At 39.9% G+C, this 25,147-nt stretch overlaps 1 protein-coding gene and 1 long non-coding RNA gene across 7 annotated transcripts in view; one reads left to right on the forward strand and one right to left on the reverse strand.

The window, feature by feature from the left end:
* LOC140612811 (uncharacterized) overlaps positions 1-14,681 on the forward strand; it is a 50,547-nt gene extending 35,866 nt beyond the window's left edge. For 2 of the 3 annotated variants that reach the window (XR_012013936.1, XR_012013934.1), the window contains exons 3-4: positions 2,240-2,299; positions 11,713-14,681. This is a non-coding gene — a long non-coding RNA (uncharacterized lncRNA). Of the gene's footprint in view, positions 1-2,239; positions 2,300-2,719; positions 3,208-11,712 lie in introns of those variants that run through there. The other variant, XR_012013935.1, reaches the window with a different exon arrangement.
* Positions 1-25,147, reverse strand: part of LOC140612806 (glycine N-phenylacetyltransferase-like) — a 73,513-nt gene that overhangs the window by 17,466 nt on the left and 30,900 nt on the right. Inside the window, exon 1 of one of the 4 annotated variants that reach the window (XM_072790921.1) lies at positions 7,652-7,813. The exons of 2 other annotated variants lie outside the window; for them this stretch is intronic. The gene's annotated coding sequence lies outside the window, so the exon portion shown is untranslated. Of the gene's footprint in view, positions 1-1,889; positions 2,042-7,651; positions 7,814-25,147 lie in introns of those variants that run through there. One more of the 4 variants, XM_072790918.1, reaches the window with a different exon arrangement.

Here is a 25,147-nt window from a genome sequence, read left to right on the forward strand (position 1 = left end):
TCTGGGCATGGGAACTTGAGAAAAGCCTCAAAGCAGAATAGATGCAGCCATGCCACATCTTGGATAGTATCAAGAGAGTAAAATCATAACATTTCTGAAGATTAATCTGACATTAGCTAGGAGCATCTCACATAAAGGCCGCATGACAGTAAGAAGCCAGGTTGAATTTGATGCCAGATTACTGGGTATGTAATATTAATGTACTTCCCAGTACATTTGGAACAACCTTCAGCACATGCATACACACATACACATATACTAAAAACACAAATATGATGTTCAATAAATGCATTTGACTGAAATAGAAGATTCAAGGGAGCTGACACCTTTTGGTGGTTGCCTGCACTGATAATGGATGAAGGCCTACAAAGGACATTTTGAAACCTTTGATGAAACCAATCCACTATTTGGAATTTACCCAAAGAAAAAATTCAAATGAAAAATGCTCTATGAAAAATTTTAAAAGCAATACTAACTTATGGAGAAATACTAGACACAATCTCAGACAATTTATATAAATAATTATCTATTATTTTATGACTCTAAGGCCCATTAACATGAAAGCTATGGTGTACATGCTGCCATATAGAGAGTCTTAGGATGAACACAAAAAGGGGGAGAAAAATGACAATACATAAATTCTAATCAGATATGTAAAGTCTTTTTGTGTGCATATTTATATTTATATAAATTATATATGTGTGTACATATATAATTATGATAGCAGCAATGTCCACAAAGCCAAACTATGGAAACTATGTTCCAAACTATGGAAAGAGACAGATGTTCATCAACAGATTAATGGATAAAGAAGATATGTATATATATATATATATATATATATATATATATATATTACTCAGCCAGCAAAAAATGAAATCTTACCATTTCCAATAACATGAACGGAACTAGATGGTATTATGTTAAGTGAACTAAGTCAACGAGAGAAAGAAAACTATATGATTTCACCCATATGTACAATTTAAGAAACAAAACAGAGGATCAGAGGGGAAGGGAGGGAAAAATAAAATAAGAAAATCAGAGAGGGAGACAAACCATGAGAGACTCTTAACTATGGGAAACAGACTGAGGGTTGCCGGAGGAGAGATGGTTGGGGGGATGGGTAACTGGGTGATGGGCATGAAGGAGGGCATGTGATGTAATGAATACTGAGTGCTATATACAACTGATGAATCACTAAACTCTACCTCTGACACTAATAATACACTATATGTTAATTAATTGAATTTAAATAAATTTTTAAAAATATGAAAATATAGAAGGAGACACCAAATAATATCATAGGAGTGTTAAAACTAAGACATTTTAAAGTTCATTTTTATGGTTTTAAATTTATAATTAATCTCGTCTGTATTATAGTCCTCTTACTAGATCTGCCTCGTCCCTTTGCAACTTTAAGCAGGGCACTTAATTCCCCTGATCATCATTTATTCAAGGGAAAAAATCTGACTATCTTAGAATGTTACTACAGGATGAAATAAGATAGTTTCTACATAGTATGTCTGTAAGTTATGTTTTATGTCACCCAAACCAGCATATTTCTTCGAGACGGTGTTAGACTGTCATCCCTCCACCAACAGCTAGCTCCCAAATCTCCTCACATTTCTTTATCAATTCAGAACAAGAGCCTGACTTTATCCTCTCAAGAATTTCTTGCAGAACTAGGGTATTGCCCTATACACAGTAGTGCAATGATACCTCTGAAATGGAAGAGCTTCCTTTTTGCCAGGCCTAATTCTCAACCCAAATGAGTTCAGAAATTCATATCCACATCCAACGGTAACATTTTGATTCATTCTGCTTCAGTGGGGGAAGCAAAAGGAGATGGGGGGGGGGGTCCCATAACAATGATTCTCCTTTGTTCTCACCTGCAAAGCTGTCAGTCTTAGTCTCTGCAGAGATTCCCCAAGTTAAGACAGGAGGCTGCAAGCTGTTCTAGAAGATGAAATGCACCATTTGCACAACCTTCTGGCAGCAGAGTATGAAATTCAGTCCCTCCCCCAAGATCCCATGTTCAGAGAGGCGGTTTCAAAATGTTGATAGGTTGGCAGCACGCCCTCTGAGGCTCTTTTCCCAGAAATTTCAACTGTGTTCTCGTCTTAAAGGTCCTGTGATTATTCAACACCTCTGTCTGAGCTGTGAAACCAGCTAGCTAAGCACATGGAGGTAGGTAGACCGCTGTAAAAAATCCCTCTTTTTCTTCCTTCCTCTGTCACAGCACCAACAAGAAGAGACAGCTATTGTTCAGATTTGACTTGGAGAATCAGGGTTCTTAACTGTAAGTAAAGAAAATTGCTTATTTGGGGGTGCCTGGGTGGCGCAGTATATTAAGCATCCAAATCTTGGCTTTAGCTGAGGTCATGATCTCAGGGTCCTGAGATTAATCCTCCCATTGGGCTCCATGCTCAGTGCAGAGTCACTTGGGTTTCTCTCTCCCTCTCTGTCTCCCTCTACTCTTGCCCCTCCCCTCCAGCACACTCTCTCTAATAAATAAATAAATCTTTTTTAAAAAGTTAATCAGAAAATCAAACATTCACTAATGGCCAGGTACTTTTTTTTTTTTCAATATCTCAAATCTCTTGAGAGTCAACGTCTCAAAACTGTTGGGGGCTTTTGAAAGGTCCTTTGGAAAATTTTGTCAGAGTAAGAGGAAGTTACCAGAGGAGACACTTTTCAAATCAGTCTTTGTATTTTCAAGCATAGAAGCATGAAAAAGCAGGATTCTTTCATGAAAGAAGACTTCAAAGAGGAAAATGTTACTTTGAAAGAGTTATCCCAGCATGAATGATTGACATTGGATGATTTTAATTCTGAGAGGTCTGTCACCATAAAAGGAAAACATAATACCAAAAGTTCAAGCTTCCATTTTTCTGTAATATGAAGGAGGACAGAAATATTTTACAAGGGTGGGTTAAGTATTACATGGACCCCGAATAATTGGATGTTTCTGTGCTAATATAAATAATCACATTTGTGTTTGAACTGGTATTTTTTTCACTAATAAGAAAGACTTGAGGTGTCACTAATTAACAATATTTCCTAGGAGTGCATTTCTACTGATGCCAGCCACAAGAAGCAGCCTTAAACCCCATACTTCTCAGTGCCTGAAGGCTTTCTTCTTTATCTTTTGACACATGCAAATAAAATGGCATTTTTTTCTAAATAAAATACTTTATCAAATGAAAACCAATTTTCTTCATGCAGCCTTGGTCTTAGTATTTGGAGACAGTGTAACCCATTCTCAGCTCACAGGACTGTTCCATCACAGTAAAGAGATAGGGTGCCCCTCTAGACCCACCACACCAAATACTGGAAAATTCTGGAGGCAACACATCTGGTGAAATGGATCTTCCCATGCCCATTTGATTCACGTCAGGCCAAGACACTGAGAAACAAATGTCTTCAGTTATCCAGATGCAAATGAAGAACAATGAGTCTTTTCAGAGAAACTGTCCCACAGGAGACTGAGGCATTGAAACACTTGCTCTAATCTTGCCAAAGATTAGTATTTTCAGGCATTGTGAAAGAAACCAATCTTTTGGAAAAGATTCTAAAGACCATGTTATATGTAGTTGCTTTTTCCTAAGGAACAAAATCATAGGAAAGAGAAAATGTTGATCAAGGATGAAATTATCCAAGCAAACTGGAATTATATCCTAGCAGCCTTAAAAATAGAGCAAATCCTTTCATTCAATAATTCCACTTTTAGAAACTCACCCCAAAGACGCAATAATAGATATCTAGAGAGATGTAAATACAAGGAAATTCATTATAGTATTATGATAGCATAAATTTAGAAATGATCCAAAACTGCAACACCTAGCTGGCTCAGTCAGAAAAGCGCATGACCCTTGATCTCAAGGTCCAGGGTTCGAGCTCCACACCAAGTGTAGAGATCACTTAAATAATAAAACTTAAAAAAATAGAAATGATCTAAAACCTATTATAGAGGAATGCTTAAGGTAATGGTGGCATATTCAAATTATGGATTCCTGGGCATGAAAATGATGTCTTCAAAGTGTATTTAATGACAGAGGAAAATGTCTGTGTTATATACTCAGGAAAATATCTAACATAATCCCAAATGAATAATATAAAAACAGACAAGTAAGGAGTTATCCATGTATATGTATGTGTGTGTATATCCATCTAATAGTCTCTCTGAAACAAAGTAGTACATAAAAAAGACACACATATGAATTTTGCCCAGTCTTACACACAAGAATATCTGAATATATATATAAAATATATATTTATATTTCATATACCTGATCAAGGTATATATATGTTAGTTAAAGACATTGATAAGACTAGTCATATTTTCTAAAAACCAACAAATACAAGAAATTCAAAACAATTTTGAAGGCTTAGAATGGAGCCATCAATTTATTTATTTATTTTTAGGATTTAATTTATTTATTTGAAAGAGAGAGAGCGCTTGCAGACAGGGTAGAAAGAGGAGCAAGCCGACTCAGTGCTGAGCACAAAGAACGTGTGGGGCTGGATCTCACAGCCCTAAGATCATGACCTGAACTAAAATCAAGATTCAGACACTTCACTGACTGAGACACCCAGATGCCCCACCATCAATTTATTTTTAATCATAGCAATCCTGGAAAATCTAGCATCTATTGTTTGTGTGTGGTATATGTAGCCAGAATCAAGCCAAAAGGAGGTACAATGATTAAGAACATGGTCTCTGGAGTAAAACAAATCAGGAATCAAACCTTGGCTCCTCTACTTGCTAGCTGGGTCACTTTAAGTACATTGCTTTATTTGAACGCTCTCAGATTTATTTTCTTCATCCATAAAATGGGTATAATAATACTTTCTTCGCTGTCCTCAGGGTGACATCATGAACTATATATGTATACGTAGTATTTATGTTCTGTTAGATGCTGTACACATGTGATTCCGAGGGAAATTGTGAAGACCTGGAAGTCCAATCAAGAGGACCTTACTAGAGGACAGGAACATAACCAAAGAAAACTATGGCTTCAAACATGGCAGTATATATAACTTGCCCAATAAATCTGTTAACATAATATAGTCATCTTGAGGCAAACCACAGCTGTAGAACAAGCCAGTATGTTTCTGGCACTGTCTAGAAAGATGGATATACTAACCAAATGGCAGATTGTTCCGTTCATTCTTCAGGCCTTTTGCAGCATATTTCCCCAAAAGAGTGTAATCTCCTTAGAAAGTAGGACCACTTCTTATTCTTCCTTAAGTTCAAGCATCAACCACAGCACTTAGCAGAGTGTAGCCAACAATGAACTTTTTGTTCAAGGAATGAATGGAATCAGTGAGGCCTAGAGATGGGGCCCTTGGGATACTTTCAAGACTAAGCAACAATTTTATTCACTCTGATTCTAAGTTTAGTAAATACTCTAAGAAAATCTGGCTGCTAATGAAAGCTTTCAAATAAAGAAGATGTTTAATGATGACTTACTCTTAGCACCCCACGTCAGATATATAAGATATAGGGGGATGCATTAAAAGAGAGGAAGAAAGGTCGTGCATAACTTTTGTTCCCTGCTACCACCTGCCATCATCCACAGCACATGCTCTCCCATTTCTGTGCCATGTTACAGCTCACTGCCCTCTGGAGCAGAACCCTTGCTCACCTCCCACCAGTTAGATACATCTACCTCCAATGCACTCTGAGGCCTCCATGTGATAGATCCTTCTGACTTAAACTAATCCAATAGACACTCTGTTATGATCATCCATAAAAATATGTAACCTTTAACAAGTTTAGAGAAGAAGACAGGCCAACAGAGGAGACTAGGGAGTAGCTGCCCAAGAACAGTGTGAAAAATAAGAAGAGATGTGTCTCTGAAGTCAAAGGAGAAATTTATTTAAAGGAAAGAGTGATGACCAAAGAATCAAATGATGCTGAGATGCTAAGGGAGAGGAGTTCTAAAAATGCCAGTACAATTTGGGGTGGGGATTAGATTACTGATATGGTGAGACATGCCAGGGATTGATGGAGAAGAAACTAGGTAAAGGGAATTAGAGACTAAATGGATGGTGAGGAAATGAAGTCTGTATACACCTTGGCCAGGAAAGAAAGGAGAAAAATTCAAGAGTAGGGAGGGAGGAAGGAAGAGTGTAGGAGCTCAAACAAAGGCATTTCTTATCAGATGAGAGAAGTAGGATATTGATGCTAACTACAGAAACCCAGCTAGGATGGAGAGTAATCAACAAGTCCACGGATATAACAGGAAGTGGAAAGGGGAAAGATAAATTGCTAATACACTATTCCAAATCCTTTATGTTTATTAATTCATCTAATCTTTAACCTCATCTCTAATTTAGGTGTTGGGATAGTTTTGGATGGGAAGAAGACCTCTTCTACTAAGGTGCGAGAGGATTTTAGTTCAGGTGTATGCATGTGGCTATATGTGTGAGTACCTGTGGTTAGACAAAAGAACAGAAAGTTAACAAGTTATCTTTGAATGTCTATTTTCTGGAAGAAATAGAAGGACAAGTCTTCCTTTGGAAATAAGTAAGGTGAGAGAGTAAGCCAGGAGGGTGTAGAGAAAAAAGAATACATTCTCATGGGAAATGGTAAGGTTTTGAATGGCATCTCATGTTAGTGGGAGAAAGCACAGACCAGGTATACATATAGGGATCTCCAGGCATTTCTTAGGACCAGGTGCAACATTTAGGAGTGATATTCACCCGCATATATGAACTCAGCACCCAGAGATTGGAAGCAGAGAAAACAAATTGAAATGAACTAGGCTAATCCAGCAAAAAAACATAAGGGCCAAGCTAATTGAGAACAAGAAAGTGAGAGACTTTAAACTGAATTAAACTTGTGGAATCTAGAAGAGAGAAGGAAGGAGATAAAAGAGGCTAAAGACCAGAGACCAGTCAAGTGGCACAAGATGGAGAGAGCAAGGGATGAAAGCACTTGATAAGATCAAAGAATAGCAATGATGATAGGGAAAATGCATTCAAACCATAGGAAAATGAGGTCACTAATTGGGCTATTAGGGATTAGGATTTCAGAGGTAGGTCAGTTCTGGACATAGGGCTGTTGGCTTCAACTTCAAATCAATAGAGTAGAAGCCAGTAAAAGACTGGGAGTTTTGGGTGTGATAAACACCACAGTTTGGCAGAGGTTTGACAGAAAGAGAAGCCTGTGAGTCAGGTGCCCATGCATCTGTGAACGCAGAGAAATTTAGCAACAAGATTTCATCTTAGCCATCAAGCACAGCACTCAAAGGAAGGTTTTCTGTGCAAATGGACAAGTAACACTTTAGAAGATGTGTGAGAGGCCAAGAGAATGCTGATTCTTATCTTTGTCAGAGTGTTTCCAGGGGTGTCCAGAGGGTGCAGGGACAGACAGCTGCATGTGTATCTGTTATTTACAGTTCAAGTAAAGGATTTGGACTTCTTCCCAGTTCAAAATGACACACACTCGCATGGTAGATTCTTACGGTTATTTTCTGGCTCTTTTCAGGATTTGGTTCTCAAGATTGGAATTTGTGAGTGCTTCTCCCAAGGATTGCAGGGGTGGGAAAGTGGATTAACAAATACAAATTATTTAGAACCAGGATTCAGATTCACTGAGAAGCTGAGAAAACAGACTTTGGCTGTCCAAAACAATTCTGCTTACCTGAAATTCCTTTGCAGACCTGGATAAACACTACCTTCTGTCATTGCTCAGTGTGGCAGTGGAGAGGCTTCTGGAGCTGGCACCTACAGTCCCATCCACACCAAACTTGAACTGACTCAGGTCGTCACTGTTTAGTATAAAGCTCCAAGAAGTTGTGGTTTCCTATAGAACAAACTGGAAGTTCAGTCCTTTGACATGGAGTCAGAGGTGCTGTGGACCAGAGGAAGACCAGGAATGGGTTCTGTAGGGGGAACTTCTGTGATTCTGAGTTTCCCACTGAAGTTTTTGGTTTATATGCAGTCACTTATAGCTGATTGGCTATTTCAAAGCTATAATAATAGGACAACTATAGAGTTAGCAAAAATGGCTCAGCAGCATTATTTAAATGGTATCATTAGGGCAAACAAAATATTTAGAAAATGTGGCTTCACTGCAGAATGCCTGATTTAATGCCTTCCACCATTTATGAAAAGCTGTAATATCCCTGGGTGGTTGCTGTTAGTATAAGAACTGAGTTCATATACTTTTTCCTTTGTATTGTTTACAGAGAAGAGGACAAATGAGGGAGGGAACATAGTAAACACAAGAAGAGTAAACACCTATTGGACAAAAGCATGAGAGGAGCTGAATTCATTTTGGAGAGGAAGGGAGGTAAAATGTCTCTCCAAGTCTTCTCACACGTCCACATCAAGATCATCTGGGTTTGCCTGTTCAAATCACAGGAACTTCTCCAAGTTAATGGAATCAAGGATACCAGAATGCTTGAGCATCTGTATTTCATGCAAAGCTACCTAAAAGAGTGTGATTTACACTAACATTTGGAGACATCAAAAGAAAGGAGAGGGTAAATAAGATTTCAACATTTTTCCATTTTCTGAAATGATGTGGAACAAGTTCAAAAATTTAATCATTCATGAAGTGAGAAAGCCAAGAGTTATTTTCACACAAATCAGGAAGATGATGTTGAGGGCTTGAATGTCTTCTTCCACAAAGTCACACAACTAGCCCACAGCAATACCTCAACTGAAGCCAAAGATCAGGTTCTTTTAATGACACCATGATTCTTCAGGGAGTCATTCCCTACCCCTGGCCAGTTTATATCTTCTTACAAACCTACTTCTATCATTTAGATACCATTGTAAACACCATAGATGAGGATTTAGCACTATGTATGTGCTTGTTATGTAAGGCCTTACAGTTTCATTAACTCCTTTGTGAACCAAAGATGGTTCACACAACCTATTAAAGAATTTTGACACACTTGTAGTTTTCTATGATTAATATTTTTTACAAATTTACATTAGTTACAATATGTTAATTCATCCTTCTTTTTACATATGTTGGTCTATTTTCTGCCAGTGACAGCATATTTTATTTCAGAGTTGAAATCATACTGTGGATAGTTAAGATCACACAATTTTGTGTCCTACAATGAGTATCACATAAGTAATTTCTCAAACCACTGAAATTTTTTCTAAAGATAGTCAATAATGGTTGCACAACTGAATTGCCCACTTAAGAGAGATTTTTATTTCATGATATTTGGACTCTCCTAGAAAGTTCTCTATATAGGAGATATACTTACTAGCATAAAGTTCCTGGATGCCTTCTCCTTACATTGACAGATATGTATGGACATTCACTCTTTATTTCCAATGACTTATTCTACCAAATATCCCTACCCCAAATAGAATCACTCATTACTCACACCTTTATGCAACTTGGACACTTTGGGATCTTTTACATGCAAATTGTCAGTCATTTGTAAATGCGTAGAAAAGAGAAAAGAGGGAAAACCAGATGGTAGAGTAATATACGGAGAGATCTTCTCTTGGAGACATCGCAAAGACAAGTGTATTAGTCAGGGCAGGCCACATGAAAATCTTAGTGACTCTACATACAAGTAAAGTAAAACTTATACTTCTTGCTCACATCACATTGCCATGTAAGGTAGCAGAGAAACTCTGTTCCACACAGCCTTAGCAGGATGCAGGCTGTTTCCTTCAGGTTTTTGTTTATTAAATTCCAGTTAGTTAACATACAGTGTAATATTAGTTTTAGGTGTGCAACGTAGTGCTTCAACACTTCCATATATCACATTTGCTCATCCCATTGAGTGCACTCCTTCATCTCCCTCACCTATGTAACCCATCCCCCCTTCCACCTCCCCTCTGATAACCATCACTTTGTTCTCTATAGTGAAGAGTCTATCTCTTGGTTTGCCTCTCTCTCCTTGGGATGCAGGCTTTTTCCATATTGTTATTCTCTCTTCCTGTAAGACATCAGAGTTTTCTCCAATCAGCTCATAAATATTGGAGGAAGGGCCAGCTCTGGAAATGGTGCCATAAGTTCAATAAAATTCCACTATCCATAATTCAATCCCAGAGGTATATTTAACTGTAACTAAGACTGGGTAATAGTATCTAGCTGTGGATTCAAAGGAAAAGAAAAAGAGAGAGAGAGAATACGATATTGATGAGCACATGCAGAACTTGCCACAATGAGGGAAAATAACCTATTGTCAAAAGAGAGGAAGCCAGAAAATGAATAAAGAAGCCCAATGGAGGAGGCAATCAAAAACTTCCAAATCCTAAAATCAGAAAGGTGTTGGTACATGGATAGAGAACCAAACACAAAGAAATTGGAATTCCCTGCAACAGACTTCAATTAACTTATCTTAGGGAAATTTAAAGGAGAGAAGTACTGATTTTGTTCAGAAAAAGGCAAATAGAAATAACTGATGCAATCCTTTATTGATCATGGATAGTTACAACAGCACATTCACTCGCCATTCCTTTATTTATATCAAATACTAGTTGACTACCTACTCTGTTGGGCACTGTGCTAGACTGTGAGGTTCAAGAGAACCAGCCAAGCAAAGGAGAACAGAGATGTTGGAGTTGGTGAGAACCATGCTCCAGGCAGAGAGACAACTTCTGTGACTTCTCAGAGCAAGAGATAGTAGAATACTTTTGGAAGACCTACCTGAGCAACTCAGGTATGACTAGAGCATTGATGGGAGGGTGAAAGAGGGCTCCAGGTGGGAAGGCACTTATCAGCCATGTTAAGAACAGTCCCAAGATGATGCATGGCTATTGGAAAGTCAAGACTGGAGAAGCATAGAGGGGAGGTGAGTGTCTATTGGAGGGACATGGACAGAGGTAATGGCCACCTAAGCTGGTACCATAGTTGTGATGGAAAGATGTGGGTTGATTTGAGATAGTTCAACTGTAGGTTTGACAGAATTTGGTGATTGATTGAGAAGGAGAGGAAAATAAAGGATGACATCTAGGTCTACGAACTGATTTAATCGGAACATCAATAACCTTAATTATTTTAAAGAAAAAATATGAGTAGGTAACAGTGTTACCTCATCTGAGGTCTCTATTGTGGTTTTAGAGCAACTGTAAAACCAAATCTCTATATATTTACAAATTTCTTTTCTTTTGATAAGGCTTTCATGGTCTCAAACCTTCTGAAGTCAGTTCCCTCAATCCAATTCTTTCCACGAGACCATATGTTTCTCCATAACAAATTCTGCTGTAGGAGTTCCTCATGCTGCATGAGGAAAGATGTGCTAATTACCAGGGAAGCCTTTTAAATCTGCTTATGAACATTCAATAGGAAACAGTGAGAATGTAGACAACACAAATTCAAAGGTGGTCTGGAGCTGCTAGGACTGTAAGTCTTGAATAATAATGGCTAACATTAAAAAAAATAATGACTAACATTGATTAATTAACAATATACTAAGCACGTTATTTTTTTGTTTAAAGATTTTATTTATTTATTTATTATTTATTTATTTATTTATTATTTATTTAGTGTGCAAGGGTAGGGAGGGGCTGAGAGAGAATCTCAAGTACACTCCATGCTCAGTGTGGAGCCCACCTCGGGGCTTGATCCCACAACCCTGAGATATGACCTGAACCAAAATCAAGAGTCAGACACTTAACTGAGCCACCCAGGTGCCCCTACTAAGCACATTCTAACTAATGAACATACTGTTTTATTGATCCTCTTTTATGAAGTAAAGCATTACTATTCTCTATATTTTACAGAGGAGTACATGAAGATATAGAGATATTAAGAAGCTTACTCAAGATTACACATGATGGAAATAGCTGAGCCAGAACTCAGATCTAGATAGTCTGGCTCCAGACGAAGGCCCCAAAATCTGCCAAAAGCCTCCAATAAAATGGAGGTAAACATTATTTTTGTGCTCCTGATTGCCACCAGCTATTTGAGACCACATTGTCCACCAGTTTCCTCATTGATGTGGAAGCTGGAATTCCCAGAAAGATCACAAAAGGTAAAAATAGGTAAATAACTATTCGTATATATTGTTTATTCAACTATTGAAAGCGAATTGCCAAAAGTGAACGACAGCACATGTGATTCAAGAATATTTTCAGGGGCGCCTGGATGACTCAATCGATTAATTGTTCAACTCATGATTTCAGCTCAGGTCACAATCCCAGAGTTGGCTGCGAGTTTGAGTCCAGGTTTGCGCTCTGAGCTCAGTCCACTTGAGATTCTGCTTAAGATTCCTCTGCCCCTCCCATGGCTTGTGGGTGCTCTGTCTCTGATCTCTCTCTCTCTCTGTTTCTCTCTCTCAAATAAATAAATAAAATCTTTTTTTAAAAAAAATATTTTCAGATCAAACTAGTTTAGAATAAATGCATTGAGGTCCCCAATGTTCAGGGTTCAGTATTTCTGGGAGAATAACAAGTAAGCCAAAAGGAACTTGGGCCAGAACCTGCTTCATTCACCTTTTCCGGTGTGTCTCCCTGACCCAGCATTTGTAGAGTCTCAATAAAAAATAAACCAAATGAATTTTTTGGTAATTGTGCCTGGGTTCTAGACCAGATCTTGCAACTTAGTATCTATGAGACATTGAGCAAGCTATTTACACATCCACAGGCTCAATTTACAGAGCTGTGACATAGAAACAGTAATACTGTCTGCCTCACAGAGCTGTTGAGGATGATAAAATAATGCATGGGGTGCACAAACCACATTTTCTGGAACCCAAAGCATTGTTATCTCCTCCCCCTTTTCCTAATCATGTCAGATTCTTTTTTTTTAAGATTTATTTATTTATGATAGACAGAGAGAGAGAGAGAGGCAGAGACACAGGCAGAGGGAGAAGCAGGCTCCATGCTGGGAGCCTGATGCGGGACTCAATCCTGGGACCCCAGGATCTCGCCCTGGGCCAAAGGCAGGCACCAAACCACTGAGCCACCCAGGGATCCCCTCATGTCACATTCTTATTCAAGAAAACAGATTGTTTCTCTGAGCCCTAGGATGGATGCAAGAGCAACCAACCAGGTACTTTCACTGGACATGTTGAATCCTGAGTGGTTTGATGCAAGGCAGAAGCATGCTAACCAAAGGGTTGCTTGTGAGAGAATGCTGCTGCACTTCTTACTTCCTGGATCTCCAGAACCTTCCTGAGATACTGTCCGTCCCCAAGACTGGTTCTAAGGTCTCTTCCACCACATTGAACTTGTTACTTAAAACACCCAGAGAGTTGCTAACAACCAATAAGCTTCACTGATGAAGTCCCTTTACATGAAAGCAGTACATTTGATATTCATCCATATGACATTTACTTGATTTGTGCACATGTTCAAGAATTCCACTCATGTAGTCATTTATTCGAACCTTGTTTTAGCTCTGCCATTTACTGAGCTATGCCATTTGCCTGACTCAGGCATAGGAACCTAAATCTCAGCCTCTTTCTCTGTAAAAAGTTGTTTGTAGGATTTCTGGCTATATGAATATATTTAATTTTTAACTACCATGGCAAATAATATTAACTTGAGCTTCCATATTTGGGAGAGATATGGCTTTTGTTTGAAAAATAATGCAAAGGAGAATAATTAATGTTTAGTTTTGGTTTCTCAAAAATAGAACTATGAAACAAAGTTTTTTTTCTTTTCCCTTCTTTATCTCATTAGAAACCAAACCTGGGGTGCAGGTGTTCTGGCTTTCCACTGCATATGTATTTTTGGGGTAAATACCCAGTAGTGCAATTGCTGAGTCATAGGGTAGCTCTATTTTTACCTGCACCCCAATGGTTATAGCAGCAATGTCCACAATAGCCAAACTGTGGAAGGAGCCTTGATGTCCATCGACAGATGCATGGATAAAGAAGATATGGCCTATATACACAATGGAATGGAATGGAATGAAATGTGATTCAGCCATTAGAAACAATGAATACCCACCATTTGCTTCAACATGGATGGAACTGGAGGGTGTTATGCTGAGTGAAGTAAGTCAATTAGAGAAGGACAATCATATGGTTTCACTCATACGGGGAATATAAGAAATAGTGAAGGGATTAAAGGGGAAGGGAGGGAAAATGAGTGGGAAAAATTAGAGAGGGTGACAAAAAATGAGAGACTCCTAACTCTGGGAAATGAACAAGGGGTAGTAGAAGAGGAGGCAGGCGGGAGGATGGGGTAACTAAGTGATGGGCACTGAGCAGGCCACTTGACGGAATAAACCCTGGGTGTTATATGTTGGCAAATCAAACTTCAATAAATAAATAAATAAATAAATAAATAAACAAATAAATAAATATGGGGAAAAAAAGAAACCAAACCAAGCCTCTTCTCATAGATATCTTCCCCTTCCGTTTATGGCATCAAGGCCTGATTTGCTGCTCTGGAGAAGAAAAAAGGATATGACAATGAAGATACCTTTGGGTGCTATAGGCGTGAGAGAGAAAAAGAATGAGGTGGTAGGGGAGACTAGCTATCAGACCTGTGATTTTTCACTTCAGGGGTTTTGCTTTGAAGAAGGCATAGGGGATGAGGAATTCTTGACTCAACTTCCCCACTTGATACTTGGGAAGGGTCATGTTATGGGATTCCCTGTACAACCCTGTGAGCAGAGGATCCCTGGTGACTCAGCAGTTTAGTGCCTGCCTTCAGCCCAGGGCATGATCCTAGAGTCCTGGGATCGAGTCCCACATCAGGCTCCCTGCATGGAGCCTGCTTCTCCTTCAGCCTGTGTCTCTTCCTCTCTCTCTCTCTCTCATGAATAAATAAATAAAATCTCAAAAACAACAACAACAACAACAACAACCCTGTGAGCAGACCAGGAGAGGGCAATTGATGATGCATCATAATCCCAAGGAGTCCTTGAAGCTAATTGTGTCTGGGCAAAAGTGGCCCCTGCCCTAAGCACTATACTTTAGAGGGATCAGCATATCACAGCCATTCACAAACATTAATTTACTCAAGACTACATGGGCTCCTTTACCATTTGGGCTCCCTCTCAGTGCTGACATAGTACAACCTATAAACTTAACATTTGTTCTATTGACTATCACTATTCAGGCCCCAGGAAAATGCTTTCACATTTTCACATTTTTAGAACAAAAGTCTACAAATCCAATGCCATGAAGGTTAGTAGGTTATGCCATTACCAAAACATTGTAAGAAAAAAAAACTTAACTCGGATTGCTTATTATTGAACTTGCCCAATCCTCTTCTCAGACAGCCCAAATATACATAATGACAAAAGGTCCCATAAAGTCCCCTGCTGCCCATTTTCTCACAACCCTGAGATCATGATCTGAGCCAAAACCGAAAGTCAGATGCTTAACCGACTACAGGTGCTTCATGGTCAAATGATTTTCAACAACAGTGCCAAGACCACTCATACAAAAAATTTAACTAAAAAAAAAAAAAAAAAAAGGATCAAAGATTTAAATGTAAGACCTAAAATGAAAAAAAAAAAATGAAAAAAAAAAGACCTAAAATGATAAAACTCTTAGAAGAAAACATAGGAGGAAATCTGTGTGACATTGTTTGGTGATGCTTTTTTTAGATATGACAGCAAAAGTATGGAAAACAAAAGAAAAACCAGAAAAACTGGACTTCATCACAATTTTTTTTGACTTCATCACAATTTAAAGCATTTGTGCATTAAAGGGCACTATTAAGAGAATGAAAAAGACAACCCCAAAATGGGATTGTATATCATATATCAGCTGAAGGATTAGTATCCAGAATATATAAAGAATTTTTCCTATTTCAACAACAGCAGCAACAATTTAAAAATGGGGAAAAGATTGGAATAGACATTTCTCAAAAAGATATACAAAAGGCCACTAAGCACATGAGAAGCTGCTCAACATCATTTTTGTTACGGAACTACAAATCAAAACCACAATGAGATCCCACTTCCCACCCATTGGGATGACTGAAGTCAAAATATGGAAATACATATTGGTAAGAATGGGCAAGTCTGGTAGGTCAAGAATGGCCATTGCTGGTAGGAATCTTCAAATGGCATACGCACTGTGCAAAACAGTATGGTGGCTCCTGAAAAACTTTAACAGAATGACCATATAATCCAGCACTTCTACTCCTAGGTGTATACCCAAAAGAATGGAAAGCAGAGGCTCAAATACATACTTGTACACTAACATTCCTAGAAGCACTAATTATGATAGCCAAAAGGTGAAAGTAACTCAATGTCCATCAAGAGATGAATAGTGATAAAGGGGGCAAGATAGCTGAAGAGCAGGGTCTCCAAATCACCTGTCTCCACCAAATTACTAGAAAACCTTCAAATTATCCTGAAAATCTATGAATTCAGCCTGAGAATTAAAGAGAGACCAGCAGGATTGCTACAGTGAGAAGAGTTCGAGCTTCTATCAAGGTAGGAAGACGGGGAAAAAAGAAATAAAGAAACAAAGGCCTCCAAGGGGGAGGGACCCCGCGAGGAGCCGGGCTGAGGCCCGGGCGAGTGTCCCCAGGACAGGAGAGCCCCGTCCCGGAGACGCAGGAGCTGCACCGACCTTCCCGGGCGGAAAGGGGCTCGCAGGGAGGTGGAGCAGGACCCCAGGATGGCGGGGATGCCCTCAGGCTCCCTGGGACACTAACAGACACCTGCGCCCCGGGAGAGTGCGCCGAGCTCCCTAAGGGCTGCAGCGCGCACGGCGGGACCCGGAGCAGCTCGGAGGGGCTCGGGCGGTGGCTCCGCGGAGGGGGGGTGGGGCGGGAGCAGCTCGGGGGGGGGGGGGGGGGCTCGGGGGCGGCTCCGCGGAGGGGGCTGCGGGGCGGGAGCGCGAATCCAACAGCGCAGGCCCCGGAGCACAGGGCGCCGGGACACAGCCCAGGATCCGGCCTCCCCCAGGACAGGCTGAGGCCGGGAGGGCCCAGGACAGCAAGGACGCTCCTGCCCCAGCTGAGCAGATCAGCGGCCCCGCCCCAGAGCCTCCAGGCCCTGCACACGGAGAGCTCCGGAGTTACTGCGGGAGCTGAATCCAGGGCTCCAGAGCTGCCCCGCCACTGGGGCTGTTCCTCCTGCGGCCTCACGGGGTAAACAACCCCCACTGAGCCCTGCACCAGACAGGGGCACAGCAGCTCCCCCAAGTGCTAACACCTGAAAATCAGCACAACAGGCCGCTCCCCCAGAAGACCAGCTAGACGGACAATTTCCAGGGGAAGCCAAGGGACTTAAAGTACACAGAATCAGAAGATACTCCCCCGTGGTTCTTTTTTTCTTTCTTTTTTTTATGTTGTTGTTTTGTTTTGTTTTGTTTTGCTTTTTGATTTGTTTCCTTCCCCCACCCCTTATTTTTCCATTCTTTCTTTTTCTTTCTCTTTTTCTTCTTTCTTTTCTTCCTTTTTTTTTTCTCTTTCTCTTTTCTTTCCTTCTTTCTCTCCTCTCTTTTTCTCCTTTTCCCAATACAACTTGCTTTTGGCCATTCTGCACTGAGCAAAATGACTAGAAGGAAAACCTCACCTCAAAAGAAAGAATCAGAAACAGTCCTCTCTCCCACAGAGTTACAAAATCTGGATTACAATTCAATGTCAGAAAGCCAATTCAGAAGCACTATTATACAGCTACTGGTGGCTCTAGAAAAAAGCATAAAGGACTCAAGAGACTTCATGACTGCAGAATTTAGAGCTAATCAGGCAGAAATTAAAAATCAATTGAATGAGATGCAATCCAAACTAGAAGTCCTAACGACGAGGGTTAACGAGGTGGAAGAACGAGTGAGTGACATAGAAGACAAGTTGATAGCAAAGAGGGAAACTGAGGAAAAAAGAGACAATTAAAAGACCATGAAGATAGATTAAGGGAAATAAACGACAGCCTGAGGAAGAAAAACCTACGTTTAATTGGGGTTCCCGGGGGTGCCAAAAGGGACAGAGGGCCAGAATATGTATTTGAACAAATTCTAGCTGAAAACTTTCCTAATCTGGGAAGGGAAACAGGCATTCAGATCCAGGAAATAGAGAGATTCCCCCTAAAATCAATAAAAACCGTTCAACACCTCGACATTTAATAGTGAAGCTTGCAAATTCCAAAGATAAAGAGAAGATCCTTAAAGCAGCAAGAGACAAGAAATCCCTGAATTTTATGGGGAGGAGTATTAGGGTAACAGCAGACCTCTCCACAGAGACCTGGCAGGCCAGAAAGGGCTGGCAGGATATATTCAGGGTCCTAAATGAGAAGAACATGCAACTAAGAATACTTTATCCAGCAAGGCTCTCATTCAAAATGGAAGGAGAGATAAAGAGCTTCCAAGACAGGCAGCAACTGAAAGAATATGTGACCTCCAAACCAGCTCTGCAAGAAATTTTAAGGGGGACTCTTAAAATTCCCCTTTAAGAAGATGTTCAGTGGAACAATCCACAAAAACAAGGACTGAATAGATATCATGATGACACTAAACTCATATCTCTCAATAGTAACTCTGAACGTGAACGGGCTTAATGACCCCATCAAAAGGTGCAGGGTTTCAGACTGGATAAAAAAGCAGGACCCATCTATTTGCTATCTACAAGAGACTCATTTTAGACAGAAGGACACCTACAGCCTGAAAATGAAAGGTTGGAGAACCATTTACCATTCGAATGGTCCTCAAAAGAAAGCAGGGGTAGCCATCCTTATATCAGATAAACTAAAATTTACCCCGAAGACTGTAGTGAGAGATGAAGAGGGACACTATATCATACTTAAAGGATCTATCCAACAAGAGGACTTAACAATCCTCAATATATATGCCCCGAATGTGGGAGCTGCCAAATATATAAATCAATTATTAACCAAAGTGAAGAAATACTTAGATAATAATACACTTGGGATCCCTGGGTGGCGCAGCGGTTTGGCGCCTGCCTTTGGCCCAGGGCGCGATCCGGGAGACCCTGGATCGAATCCCACGTCGGGCTCCCGGTGCATGGAGCCTGCTTCTCCCTCTGCCTGTGTCTCTGCCTCTCTCTCTCTCCCTCTCTGTGTGACTATCATAAATAAATAAATAAAAAATTTTTAAAAAAAATAAAATAAAAATAAAAAGGAGAGAGAAGACTCAAATTAATAAAATCATGAATGAGAAAGGAGAGATCACTACCAACACCAAGGAAATACAAACGATTTTAAAAACATATTATGAACAGCTATACGCCAATAAATTAAGCAATCTAGAAGAAATGGATGCATTCCTGGAAAGCCACAAACTACCAAAACTGGAACAGGAAGAAATAGAAAACCTTAACAGGCCAATAACCAGGGAGGAAATTGAAGCAGTCATCAAAAACCTCCCAAGACACAAGAGTCCAGGGCCAGATGGCTTCCCAGGGGAATTCTATCAAACGTTTAAAGAAGAAACCATACCTATTCTCCTAAAGCTGTTTGGAAAGATAGAAAGAGATGGAGTACTTCCAAATTCGTTCTATGAGGCCAGCATCACCTTAATTCCAAAACGAGACAAAGACCCCACCAAAAAGGAGAATTACAGACCAATATCCCTGATGAACATGGATGCAAAAATTCTCAACAAGATACTGGCCAATAGGATCCAACAATACATTAAGAAAATTATTCACCATGACCAAGTAAGATTTATCCCCGGGACACAAGGCTGGTTCAACACCCGTAAAACAATCAATGTGATTCATCATATCAGCAAGAGAAAAACCAAGAACCATATGATCCTCTCATTGGATGCAGAGAAAGCATTTGACAAAATACAGCATCGATTTCTGATCAAACGCTTCAGAGTGTAGGGATAGAGGGAACATTCCTCAACATCTTAAAAGCCATCTACGAAAAGCCCACAGCAAATATCATTCTCAATGGGGAAGCACTGGGATCCTTTCCCCTAAGATCAGGAACACGACAGGGATGTCCACTCTCACCACTGCTATTCAACATAGTACTGAAAGTCCTAGCCTCAGCAATCAGACAACAAAAAGACATTAAAGGTATTCAAATTGGCAAAGAAGAAGTCAAACTCTCTCTCTTCGCCCATGACATGATACTCTACATAGAAAACCCAAAAGTCTCCACCCCAAGATTGCTAGAACTCATACAGCAATTCGGTAGTGTGGCAGGATACAAAACCAATGCCCAGAAATCAGTGGCATTTCTCTACACTAACAATGAGACTGAAGAAAGAGAAATTAAGGAGTCAATCCCATTTACAATTGCACCCAAAAGCATAAGATACCTAGGAATAAACCTAACCAAAGATGTAAAGGATCTATACCCTAAAAACTATAGAACACTTCTGAAGGAAATTGAGGAAGACACAAAGAGATGGAAAAATATTCCATGCTCACGGATTGGCAGAATTAAATTGTGAAAATGTCAATGTTACCCAGGGCAATATACACGTTTAATGCAATCCCTATCAAAATACCATGGACTTTCTTCAGAGAGGTAGAACAAATTATTTTAAGATTTGTGTGGAATCAGAAAAGACCCCGAATAGCCATGGGAATTTTAAAAAAGAAAACCATATCTGGGGGCATCACTATGCCAGATTTCAGGTTGTACTACAAAGCTGTGGTCATCAAGACAGTGTGGTACTAAAAAAAAAAAAAAAAAAAAAAAAAAAAAAGACAGTGTGGTACTGGCACAAAAACAGACACATAGATCAATGGAATAGAATAGAGAACCCAGAAGTAGACCCTGAACTTTATGGTCAACTAATATTCGATAAAGGAGGAAAGACTATCCATTGGAAGAAAGACAGTCTCTTCAATAAATGGTGCTGGGAAAATTGGACATCCACATGCAGAAGAATGAAACTAAACCACTCTCTTTCACCATACACAAAGATAAACTCAAAATGGATGAAAGATCTAAATGTGAGACAAGATCCCATCAAAATCCTAGAGGAGAACACAGGCAACACCCTTTTTGAACTCGGCCACAGTAACTTCTTGCAAGATACATCCATGAAGGCAAAAGAAACAAAAGCAAAAATGAACTATTGGGACTTCATCAGGATAAGAAGCTTTTGCACAGCAAAGGATACAGTCAACAAAACTCAAAGACAACCTACAGAATGGGAGAAGATATTTGCAAATGACATATCAGATAAAGGGCTAGTTTCCAAGATCTATAAAGAACTTATTAAACTCAACACCAAAGAAACAAACAATCCAATCATGAAATGGGCAAAAGACATGAACAGAAATCTCACAGAGGAAGACATAGACATGGCCAACATGCACATGAGAAAATGCTCTGCATCACTTGCCATCAGGGAAATACAAATCAAAACCACAATGAGATACCACCTCACACCAGTGAGAAGGGGGAAAATTAACAAGGCAGGAAACAACAAATGTTGGAGAGGATGCGGAAAAAAGGGAATCCTCTTACACTGTTGGTGGGAATGTGAACTGGTGCAGCCACTCTGGAAAACTGTGTGGAGGTTCCTCAAAGAGTTAAAAATAGACCTGCCCTACTACCCAACAATTGCACTGTTGGGGATTTACCCCAAAGATGCAGATGCAATGAAACGCCGGGACACCTGCACCCCGATGTTTCTAGCAGCAATGGCCACAATAGCCAAACTGTGGAAGGAGCCTCGGTGTCCATCGAAAGATGAATGGATAAAGAAGATGTGGTTTATGTATACAATGGAATATTACTCAGCTATTAGAAATGACAAATACCCACCATTTGCTTCAACGTGGATGGAACTGGAGGGTATTATGCTGAGTGAAGTAAGTCAGTCGGAGAAGGACAAACATTATATGTTCTCATTCATGTGGGGAATATAAATAATAGTGAAAGGGAATATAAGGGAAGGGAGAAGAAATGTGTGGGAAATATCAGAAAGGGAGACAGAACGTAAAGACTGCTAACTCTGGGAAACGAACTAGGGGTGGTAGAAGGGGAGGAGGGCGGGGGGTGGGAGTGAATGGGTGTCGGGCACTGGGGGTTATTCTGTATGTTGGTAAATTGAACACCAATAAAAAATAAATTAAAAAAAGAGATGAATAGTAAAAACAAAACAACAACAACAAATATATATATATATATCCCATTATATGTATATATATGTAACAGGACCCTTTTGTACCTTAAAAAGAAATGAAATTTCTATATGTGCTACACCATGGGTGAATTTTGAGGGAATTAGGCTAAGTAAGGTAAGCCAGACACAGAAGGACAAATATGGCATTCTTCTAGTTATATGAGGTATCTAGAGTAGCAAGTTCATAGGGACAGAAGATAGACTAGAGATATCAGAGGCTGAGTAATGGGCGAATGGTAATTACTGCTTAAGGGGCATAAACTTTCTGTTTAGGATGATGAACAAGTTCTGGAAGTGGATAGTCATGGTAGTTACACAGCACTGTAAAAGTACTTATGTGACTGAATTATACCCCTAAAATTGTGAAAAATGTTAATTTTATTTTGGGTATATTTTACCACAATAAGAGAGTTTAAAGAAGGGTCAACTCGGGTTTTTTAGCAGCTTTCTTATTTAGAAAGAAAAACTTTTTTTTTTTTAGAAAGAAAAACTTTTTTATTTCATTTCGATGTTTTATTTAAATTCTAGTTAGTTAACATTTATGCTAAAATCAGTTTCAGATGTGGAGTTTAGTGATTCATCACTTACATATAATACCCAGTGCTCATAACAAGTACCCTCCTTGATGGCCAGCATTCATTTAGCCCATTCCGCCACCACACTCCATCAGTTTTTTTCATCAGTCTTTTAGGAGGCTTTTATGGTCTGTTTCCCTCTCTTTTTTATTCCCCTCCCCCTATGTTCATCTGTTGTTTTTTTTTTCTTAAATTCCACAGATGAATGACATCACATGGTATTTGTCTTTCTGTGACTTATTTCACATAATACACTCTAGCTCCATCTGTGTCATTGCAAATGGCAAGATTTCATTCCTTTGGATGACACATGAAAAGATGCTCAACATCACTCATCATCAGCCATATATACACATCTTTATCCATTCACCAGTCTATGGACATTTGGGCTCTTCACATAGTTTGGCTATTGTTGATAATGCTGCTATAAACATGGGGTTGCATGTGCCCCTTCAAATCAGTATTTTTGTGTTCTTTGGGTAAATACCTAATAGTGAAATTGCTGGGTCATAGGACGGTTCTATTTTTAACTTTTTTGAGGAACCTCCATACTGTTTTCCAGAGTGGCTGGACCAGCTTGCATTCGCATCAACGGTGTAAGAGGGTTTCTCTTTCTCTGCATCCTCTCCAAAATCTGTTGTTTTCTGTGTCGTTAATCTTAGCCATTCTGACAAGTGTGAGGTGGTATCTCATCATGGTTTTGATGTGTATTTCCCTGAGGATGAATGATGATAAGTATCTTTTCATGTGTCTGTTAGCATTTGGATATCTTCTTTGAAAGAATGTCTATTCATGTCTTCTGACCATTTCTTAACTGAGTTATATATTTTTGGGATGTTGAATTTGATAAATTCTTTATAGATTTTGGACACTAACCCTTTATCAGATATGTCATTTGTAAATATCTTCTCCTATTCTGTAGGATTTTTTTTAGTTGTGGTGATTGCTTCCTTCACTCTACAGAAGCTTTTTATCTTGAGGAAGTCCCAATAGTTCATTTTTACTTTTGTTTTCCCTGCCTCTGGAGACATGTTCAGAAAGAAAAAATTGATGGTGAAGCTCGAGACAACTTGCATTTGGGTAAATGTTGGAGGCAGAGCCAGTGTGAAGAAATAGTGAGGGCATTTGATGTGAAGAGGAGGCCTTAAACTCGGGCTGGGGCAGAGGATGGCAGAAAGAAAGAAAGGGGATGTGAGGCATTCTGGAGGAGGATGTGGCTGCTGACAGATTGATGTAGGGAAGAAAGCTCTGTGTCCTCCAGTGTCAGCACAGGCCACTGTGTTCTTGGGCAAAGAGAACTGCAAGTCCTTTTTGCAGGCTGATAAAGCACCATGGATCCAGAATAATAATCTAATCCAAGTCAAGCTTATATTGCAAGCCAGGTTGGGTCTGGAATGCAGAAGTTAATGAAGTGACTTCAATTTGAGGAAACCAGGGAGGCAGGCTGGAACCCAGCACTTCCCACATCTTCCTTCTTGGCTCTTTCCCTAGGGATGTACCTTTGGTTCCTGGCTTCTTGACAGTCTGGCTCTGAGGACTAACACTAAGTTTAGTAAATTCCGTGGCCCAATTTCTTCAGAGTGTGATGTGCTAAATAAATAAACATAGGTCGCCCATGGTTACATATTTGTTTTCATTTCAATAATTTTAAATTTATCAACAGCAAAGAAACAATCCAATCATGAAATGGGCAAAAGACATGAACAGAAATTTCACAGAGGAAGACATAGACATGGCCAACACGCACATGAGAAAATGCTCCACATCACTGGCCATCAGGGAAATACAAATCAAAACCACAATGAGATACCACCTCACACCAGTGAGAATGGGGAAAATTAACAAGACAAGAAACCACAAATGTTGGAGAGGATGTGGAGAAAGGGGAACTCCGTTGCACTGTTGGTGGGAATGTGAACTGGTGCAGCCACTCTGGAAAACTGTGTGGAGGTTCCTCAAAGAGATAAAACTAGATCTGCCCTACGACCCAGCAATTGCACTGCTGGGGGTTTACCCCAAAGATACAGATGCAATGAAATGCCGGGACACCTGCACCCCGATGTTTCTAGCAGCAATGGCCACAATAGCCAAACTGTGGAAGGAGCCTCGGTGCCCATCGAAAGATGAATGGATAAAGAAGATGTGGTTTATGTATACAATGGAATATTCCTCAGCCATTAGAAACGACAAATACCCACCATTTGCTTCAACGTGGATGGAACTGGAGGGTATTATGTTGAGTGAAGTAAGTCAATCAGAGAAGGACAAACATTATATGGTCTCATTCATTTGGGGAATATAAAAATTAGTGAAAGGGAATAAAGGGAAAGGAGAGAAAATGAGTGAAAATATCAGTGAGGGTGACAAAATATGAGAGATACCTAACTCTCGGAAATGAACAAGGGGTAGTGGAAAGGGAGGTGGGCAGGGGGTTGGGGTGACTGGGTGATGGGCACTGAAGGGGGGCACTTTCGGTGGGATGAGCATTGGGTGTTATGCTAAATGTTGGCAAATTGGGGCAGCCCCGGTGGCACAGAGGTTTAGTGCTGCCTGCAGCCCAGGGCGTGATCCTGGAGACTCTGGATCAAGTCCCACGTCAGGCTCTCTGTATGATGC

This window comes from Canis lupus, chromosome 21 (genome assembly GCF_048164855.1).
Source record: "Canis lupus baileyi chromosome 21, mCanLup2.hap1, whole genome shotgun sequence".
Taxonomy (NCBI): Eukaryota; Metazoa; Chordata; class Mammalia; order Carnivora; family Canidae; genus Canis; species Canis lupus.